Below are 8,118 nucleotides of genomic sequence, written 5' to 3' on the forward strand. Positions count from 1 at the left end.
GGCATCTAGAAGGCCCCAGGTCACCCCTCTTCCGAATGTTATCCCAAATCAAAATTTTCCTATGTTGAACCAGCCACATGAAGAGTTTAATTTTCATCCATCCTTGATGCCTCCATAGGTCTTGCCAAATCCTATTCGAAACATAGGAATCTAGCTCAAAGAGAATGAGTTTTTCCTCCTTAAGATTAAAGGTACCCTCATTATTGTTGCCCCATCTCAGCTGCTCATGCCCCCCTAACATTAAAATCTTCCTTTGTTCTAACATTTTCATTAGTGTCTACTTTAGCTTTCAGGGGGTTGCCATCCCTAAAATCAAAGTTCCTCCAGGTCCTCCATTTTCCTATACTGTTGGTTTGGTCCCAAAAATCTTTTACCTTAGATAACCGTTTAGTATCTGTCTCTTCCTTGAGGTCCCCCAAGTCCTCTTTTAACAGTATAGATTATTGTTGCCATTTATCCTCCCAAAATAAAGCTAAGTCTCCCTCTTTGATTTCCCAGAAGCAGTTTTCTTGTACTGAGCCCCTGTTCTACCAGGCCTTAATCCAAATGTGTGATCCCTTTATATTTCCAGACATCCTTATGTGATCATTATTTTGCCAAGTGCTGGCATATTTTTTTTTCCAAATAATAGCCCACTGAGCCTCTGGGTCTTTTTACCCAGCGCCACCAAAATTTTTCCCCTAAAACCTTGCTTAGAATCTTAGGATCATCCAATCCAAGATCCCCATTGTTGTGGGGAAAAATGCCTATGCAGGATGATCCTATCCACCTAAGGTGTGACAACGCCTTAGCAACAAACGAATACAGCTATTATGATTTCTTCCTTTATGAAATGTGAAAGAGGGGAGATCGGCAGACTTACCGTTGTCTTCCGGTTGTCCCTCGATCTAGATCCTCTTCTCTTTGTGTGTCCACAGCTACTCGTCTCCTCGCTTGCTCAAGAGAACAGCTACTTGAATCCCACGAGATCACAAGAGAACAGCTACCTGTGACAAGAGAACAGCTACTTGCGACAAGAGAATAACACAATACAAAGGCAAATATACATATTCATAAATGATTCAGGATTAGAAGTAAATCAAATACACTAATGCAATCATACAAAATACACCAGCATATAGGAAAGAATCAAGATAGCTTTATTGATAAGTAACAAGGTTCAGGAAGAGATACAACCCATAGGGCTCCAATCCAGCATCTCTTTTCCAGCAGAATGGAATTCCTTCTTCAGCTCCCTTCAAAGCATTAAGCACCCAATGTTTCCAGCCACAAACCAACAACAATTCTTTGCAATCACAAAATTCCAGCCTCTAGATCCCATGGAGGAGAGATCCATATATAGATGTTTGGAGAGAGGATGAGTCAGCTTGAGATCTGACTAGTGTCCTCTCCCTCTCTCAGTTCTTTAGTCCACTTGGAGGTTCTTGCTTCCACTTGGAGATTTGGAACCTCTTACTCATCACCAGTTGAATTCCTTGATGCAAGTGTCATTTTGGAAGCTTCATGGGCATTGACACCTTGAGGAATGACTCTGCCACATGTCCAAACTCGCTCAGCGCAGGTATCTAGTGTTGGAGTTGACATTCAACGCAGGTAGCCAGTGTAGCAGTTGACATTCAGCGCAGATGCTCAGTGGAGCAGTTGACATGATCCAGAATTGGCTTGTTTTTGAGTGTTTTCAGGTGGAGAACTTCTGTGAATTGCTGTGGTTAGTTTGCCTTGTTCCTCTAGGGGTACGAACAACATGTTTAGGGACTTTGGATCCCTTAGTTTATGGACATTTCATGCTCAATGCTGTAAGGCAAAAATGTCTATAACAGTTGCCCCCTAAAGTATGAGGCCGTTTATCGGGTGAAATGCTTTATCCAGGAGGGTCCGAAGTTCATCCATCTGCTGGGAGGAGACCTGTAATAAAATACAATACAATACATTATGATTCATACTGCTTTCATGATCTAGCTGAGGCGGGCATTCCCATGCTCAGCTTTATAAATTCATTTTTGTACATAGAACAGACGATCGTCTGATGGTAGACTGATAATTTTGGCGAAATTATCATCCTTTGAGTAGGATGATCATCTGCTGCAATGATGTACATGTCAAATGTCTTTATCTTTCCTGAATATATATCGCAGCCCAGATGGATGAAACTGGATCTGGGGTCTTCAAACTCGTTCGATCTTCACTCTAAGTACAAGTCGATCCATGTGAGAATTGCGCTGAAGTCGAACATGGAAAGACATCGCTTGATTACCGGTCAATGATGTAAACCGTTAACAAGCGCGAGAGGAATCACCGATAATGATAATGACCCTCAAGGTACTGCAGTACAATTCACGTGGCGTGAATAAAGGACTTGGCGTCGAACACCACGCAAAATCTTCTGGTCGAAGGTCATTAATGTATACCTGTTGCCGGAAGTGAGAAACTTGCCATTGAGGCATGCAAGCTTCAAAGTACTGAAGGGGTTGTTCCTAGATCAACTTCTTGGATAATGAGCTGATGTCGACAAGAAGCGATCCATCACAGGAGGGCCTTAATGAATCCCACATCAGTGACACGGAACGGAGCTAATGATTTTAATGGAGGTGAAAACGATCTGTGACATATGATTCAGGGTGGCGGTCATGAATGGATGAAGGATAATGTATGGCAGTGGATGGGACCCGGTTGACTCTTTCTGAACGACTTCTCTTGAACATATGGCGACACTGATGCGATGGATTGGTAGCATTACCCCAAATATGGATGGTATGGCGAGACCATGGTGATGTGACTGGTGAATGAAACAACCCAACCCGAATGTGGTACGGAGGAAAAGTGTCATGTTCAAGAGCGACCTGCTACCATCAAAGTTTTCTTGATTTTTCCCAATTTTTCCCCAGTCATTGATGACCAGTACCTCTTTATTTTTGTCAAGCTTGAGGAGGATAACATATGCTTATTCTATAACCTGCCTTTCGGGCAAGCCCATCGCTATGTTTTAACGAGCCTAGCGATAGTGAAATTCGTTCTCGTCTAAAGACAAGTTTGTCGCTATTTAATAATTTTAATGAGTCTAACGACAAGGATAACTCGGTCCTTTTCATTTTTAGAGAGTCTGAAAAGGTACATAAAGTTAACTCCAAAATTCCTTTTTCGTCATCTAATCCCTTAAGTCCGAAAAAGTATAAAACAATACATAAGGGATGAGTTTTCGATAATTTTAACGAGCCGAATAAAACAAGCGCTCGACCTTTTTGTGCAATAATCCCTCAGGCCCAAAAAGATTAAAATCTAGAGGAGGGATAGCTCTTCCTGTCCTTTAACGAGCTGGAAGGCCAAAACTCGACAATCTTTTCATATTTTACGAGTCAATTGAAAAGAGCTTAAAGAAGACTCGTCTTTTGAGGAACGAGTGATAAACAAGGATAGCAACTGATTCCAGGTACAGGTTGGAATTTTCCAATCATGACAGTGTCACAAGGATGGCTAGGTGAAATCACTCTTCGCAGCTGTTCCTCAAAATGGGTAAACAATCATATGGAGGTGAACGATCGGCCAAATGAAAAGTGGAGGTGGCAGGTGCAAACACGACCAAGGCTTTAACGGCTGATAAATTACATTCACAGTGGTTATTTACCGGGATAGGTTCATTTTTTAGTTAAAAATGAGCTTAAACAATGGAGGAAACTCTGCTCACTGCTTATATTTATTTTTTAATGAGCATGAAGACCGCATTAAAACTGCTCGGATCTTGCGTTTATTTTTTAACGAGCATGAACTTTATGCTAAAACTGCTCGATTACCCAGTCATTTGATAAGAGTGTCTCATCAAGATTCTATTTTTTATGGAGCTTCATCTCACTAAGCTTTGCTCCCCATCCTTTCTTTATGCAAGTTCGGAAACGGCTAATCCTACGAGTTTAAAGGGTTAGACCTACAGGTTTAAAGGGAGGACCTAAAAATTTAAAAAATAAATAGTCGCCCCTTGCTTGCACTCCAAAAGGTTTACATGCCCCAGGTATAAAACAGAGTTTCAAGGTTACCTATACTTACCCTCCGCCAAAACATTTGTTTTAATCGAGAGAGGCTTACCTCTTTCAGGTTACCCAAAGATTGCCTTGTTAATCTTTCAAACAAAACACTTCCTCGGCAATGTCTACCGAAATAAACAGAGGTGAGTGACGACCCCTGCCTCCTCACATAACTTTGACAAAAGAATCTTATTCCAGAACAACCCCTCTTCCAACCACGGACGGGGTACGAACTAGTCATATTCTCCCGCGGAAACCTACCCTATACCCAAAGTTTTCCTGCCGAAGCAGGCCAGGATGCATGCCCCCTGGGTTCCAGTCATATCCTCCTGGATTACTCGCGCTCATCAGGAGGACGGATCGTGGGTTGAGACACTTCTTGCATGAATAGACCATTTAGGGGTGGCACATGACTATTTGCGATGTGTGATCCGGGAAACGAAAGTTGGTCCACGAGCTTGACCATTCTTCCTTCATGCGGAAAACACATTACTCTAAAGAGTGAGGAGACTACAGCTCCCATGCAATATATATAGTCTTGTCCAAGGAGTAGGTTATAATCCAAGGGTCCTTGAACGACCATCACGTTCATTTGAACGGTCTTCCCTTTCAATGTTATAGGCACATTGGGGAGGATCCCTAAAGGTCGACTGGTTCCTTTATCAAAACCTGATAGATTTCTCATCTCAGGTAAAAGCGCTGGCGAACCAAGCGCTTTCCAAGCAATAGAGGAAAGGATACTCACAGATGCCCCTTCATCAATGATAGTGCCAGCCATTACCATTCTGTATATTTGACAAATAATTCTGAATGGTATACTGGCTGGCAACCGGGGTCTGCCTAGTTGGTTCCAATCAAAGGACACAACCAGGTTGCTTGGTGGTGGGACCGAATATACGGCCGGATAGCGCTCTGATGAACTTCCTTCCTGCGACAAAGGAATGGTGGTATTGCCCCCTTGATCATCAGAGTCAGTGCTGATGAAGAGAATCTGGACGGTGTCGTCTTTATTTTCCTCTGTGATGGTGTCATTCGAAGATAGAGCCTCTGAAGGCAAAACCGGGTCAACTGCTGTATCAACCTTTTGACTTTCGTCAGGCATGGATCCAGATGGTTCTTCTTCAATGACAGGTGCTTCGGCTGACCACCTAAGTGGCTTAGCGGGATTCTCAACTAGTGAGGGACTTGGTAGGAGTCTTTGATATCCAGGAGGGAGATGCGCTCGTAAAATCGGGCGATCTTCCAGAACTCTTTTTGCCTCGTCTAAGAAGGGACAACGGTGGATGGCATGATCACCTTCACATAGTCTGCAGGGAAATTTAGCTCTCCCGCTCTGTCTTGGAGCTTCACTCCCACTAGTTGACGGTGAGAAGCCGACATGGCTATCAGAGGTCGATGCTACCGAATTGTGCAAATGGGGTGACCAGTCTCTTAGTATCTGCGGGATACAGGGACAATCTCTATGGAAGTGGTCTCCCTTGCATATGACGCATGGCGATTTAGGCCTTACGAGTGCGGTGTGTGGATTCTTGTTAGATGACACTTGTTTGCCCCCAGTCGCCTTAGGCTCCTTCTTCTTCTTTTCTTTCTTCTTCTTCTCCTTCTTCTCCTTAGGAACCTGGTTTTTAATTCGACCAGTTCCGTCAAGCGAAGAGGAAGGAGGGGAGGAAGATGAAGTGGAAGGCTGGGAGGCAAATTTTATCTGATCTAACTGTTGACTCGACTGTTCAGGAATGGTGGTATTTTGAACGACATTGGTTGAAAAGAGCCAAACTGGTAGGCCAATTGTCAGTCTTGGAAGCGACAATGTGGCCATGTGGGGCGCACCAACATCTCCCCAAGAGGAGAAGGGACTAGGATTCCCACCAAGGGGAACTCCTTGGTTGGTGTGCTCCATCTTTTCAACCTAAAGATCAACGCAGGATTAAAGGGTGATTGTTCCGTTTAAAATAAATTGTTAACGACGCTTTAGACACAACTTGCTTTTTCAGTTTTAAAGAGTCGAGAAAAAGCTAAAGATGACTCTAGTCTCCTTCGATGTTTTAACGAGCCCGAAGTGACAAATGCTCAGATGGACTTTTTCTGTTATAGAGTCTGAAAAAGGCCAAAAGAAACTGCTCTGGAGTTCTAGGCAGAGGGTGTGCCAAACTTTTCGCAAAACCGCAGAATACTTTTTAGGGTACGGGCGGTCAATCTTCGTGAATGCTGTGTTCACTGCATTGCGATCAGTAGGGTGGCCGACACGGCTTCCTAAGGATAAAAGATATATGCCTATAGGGGTCTCCCAATATATACGCGACGGTACGTGGGAGTACAATCCGTACTAGCGCTGCCGTCTCTCAGGAGGAATCACCCACCTTCTTCGAGATCGACAGTCACTAGGCTTAACGACGCCGGAACACGTCTCTAGCCTAGACCTCTATGTTGTGCGTTATGTTACAAAGCGTTGTTAGGTTCATTCAGTTTATTTTAGGTTGATCTTTTTAAAGTTTTCCTTTCAAGGTTCACCACGAGATGTATGATACAAATTCCTAAATGCAGTCTAAGATGATAAGCAAGCTTTATTATCTTTTCAACTTTGAAAATCCTAGCTACTAAGGGAAAAGAATAACACTATCTTTTCTCAAAGAGCAATCAGCACACTCTAATGCACTTTTCCTAAATCCAACATTCAAACTATCAAATGCAAAATGCACAATGCAGGTGTTTGTTTTCCGCTTTCTTAGTATAAATGCCTACAAAGAAAGCTTTTTGCACAACTTTGAATTTGCTTTTACAATGATCAATACAAACAAGTTCACTTTCTTCGAAATCAACAAGGGTAGAAGAGATTACAATCACTTTGCGATTTTCGAAATAAAGACTTGTTTTGACACTTTGAAAGAGATAAATTCAAACCAATAAGCAAAAGTAAATCTATAATCAATCTGAAAACAACCAATGAACTCTCTTCTAAGATCACTATCAATCAGATTTGAATCAAAGGCTACAGGATGACTACTTTACTCATGCAAAGGAAAACTGTAAATGACGCCACAAACACATAAAAAAATTCACAGTCTTTTTGTACAAAAAAGAGGCGGAATCTAAGCAAAAAAAAGGCTTATCAGACTGGTACCTATGCTGGTTAAAGGCTACAAAAAACATAGATCAAAACAGGGCAACAGAGGACAAAGAACCCCAGCTGCACAAGGCCAAACTGGTTCAGCGCAACCTCAACACTGAGGACTTGACATTCAGCGCAGGTAGCCCCTTCGGGACCTGCGTTGAAATGCAGACTGCCTTCACAGCAGTTGCGCTGAAAGAGAAACTCTCGTTTCCCTTGGGTTCTGGGTCATAAAATGCTCAAAAATCAACTGTTTCAGGCCAAATCAGAAACACAAGCAAGGTATAAATAGAGGGATACTTTGATAGGGTACTAAAGACTATCACAAGGATCATCAAATCATTTGTGGATCTAGTTTAGATCATAGACAAGTCCAACAACTGGATCAAAGCAGCAACTTTCTACTTTGCATCCGGGAAAGATGCAGTTCAATAGTTGCTGTCAAGTCTATGAAGTAAACAAATGACTGAAACACAAATGAAATGAATAAACAAGTTCTTCCCCAGCGGAGTCGCCAATTTGTTGTGGGGAAAAAAGCTTATGCAGGACGATCCTATCCACCTAAGGTGTGACAACGCCTTAGCAACAAACGAATACAGCTATTATGATTTCTTCCTTTATGAAATGTGAAAGAGGGGAGATCGGCAGACTTACCGTTGTCTTCCGGTTGTCCCTCGATCTAGATCCTTTTCTCTTTGTGTGTCCACAGCTACTCGTCTCCTCGCTTGCTCAAGAGAACAGCTACTTGAATCCCACGAGATCACAAGAGAACAACTACCTGTGACAAGAGAACAACTACTTGCGACAAGAGAAGAACACAATACAAAGGCAAATATACATATTCATAAATGATTCAGGATTAGAAGTAAATCAAATACACTAATGCAATCATACAAAATACACCAGCATATAGGAAAGAATCAAGATAGCTTTATTGATAAGTAACAGGGTTCAGGAAGAGATACAACCCATAGGGCTCCAATCCAGCATCTCCTT

This window comes from Pinus tabuliformis, chromosome 7 (assembly GCF_031772625.1).
Source record: "Pinus tabuliformis cultivar Carrire ecotype Pingquan chromosome 7, CPIR1, whole genome shotgun sequence".
NCBI classification, from domain to species: domain Eukaryota; kingdom Viridiplantae; phylum Streptophyta; class Pinopsida; order Pinales; family Pinaceae; genus Pinus; species Pinus tabuliformis.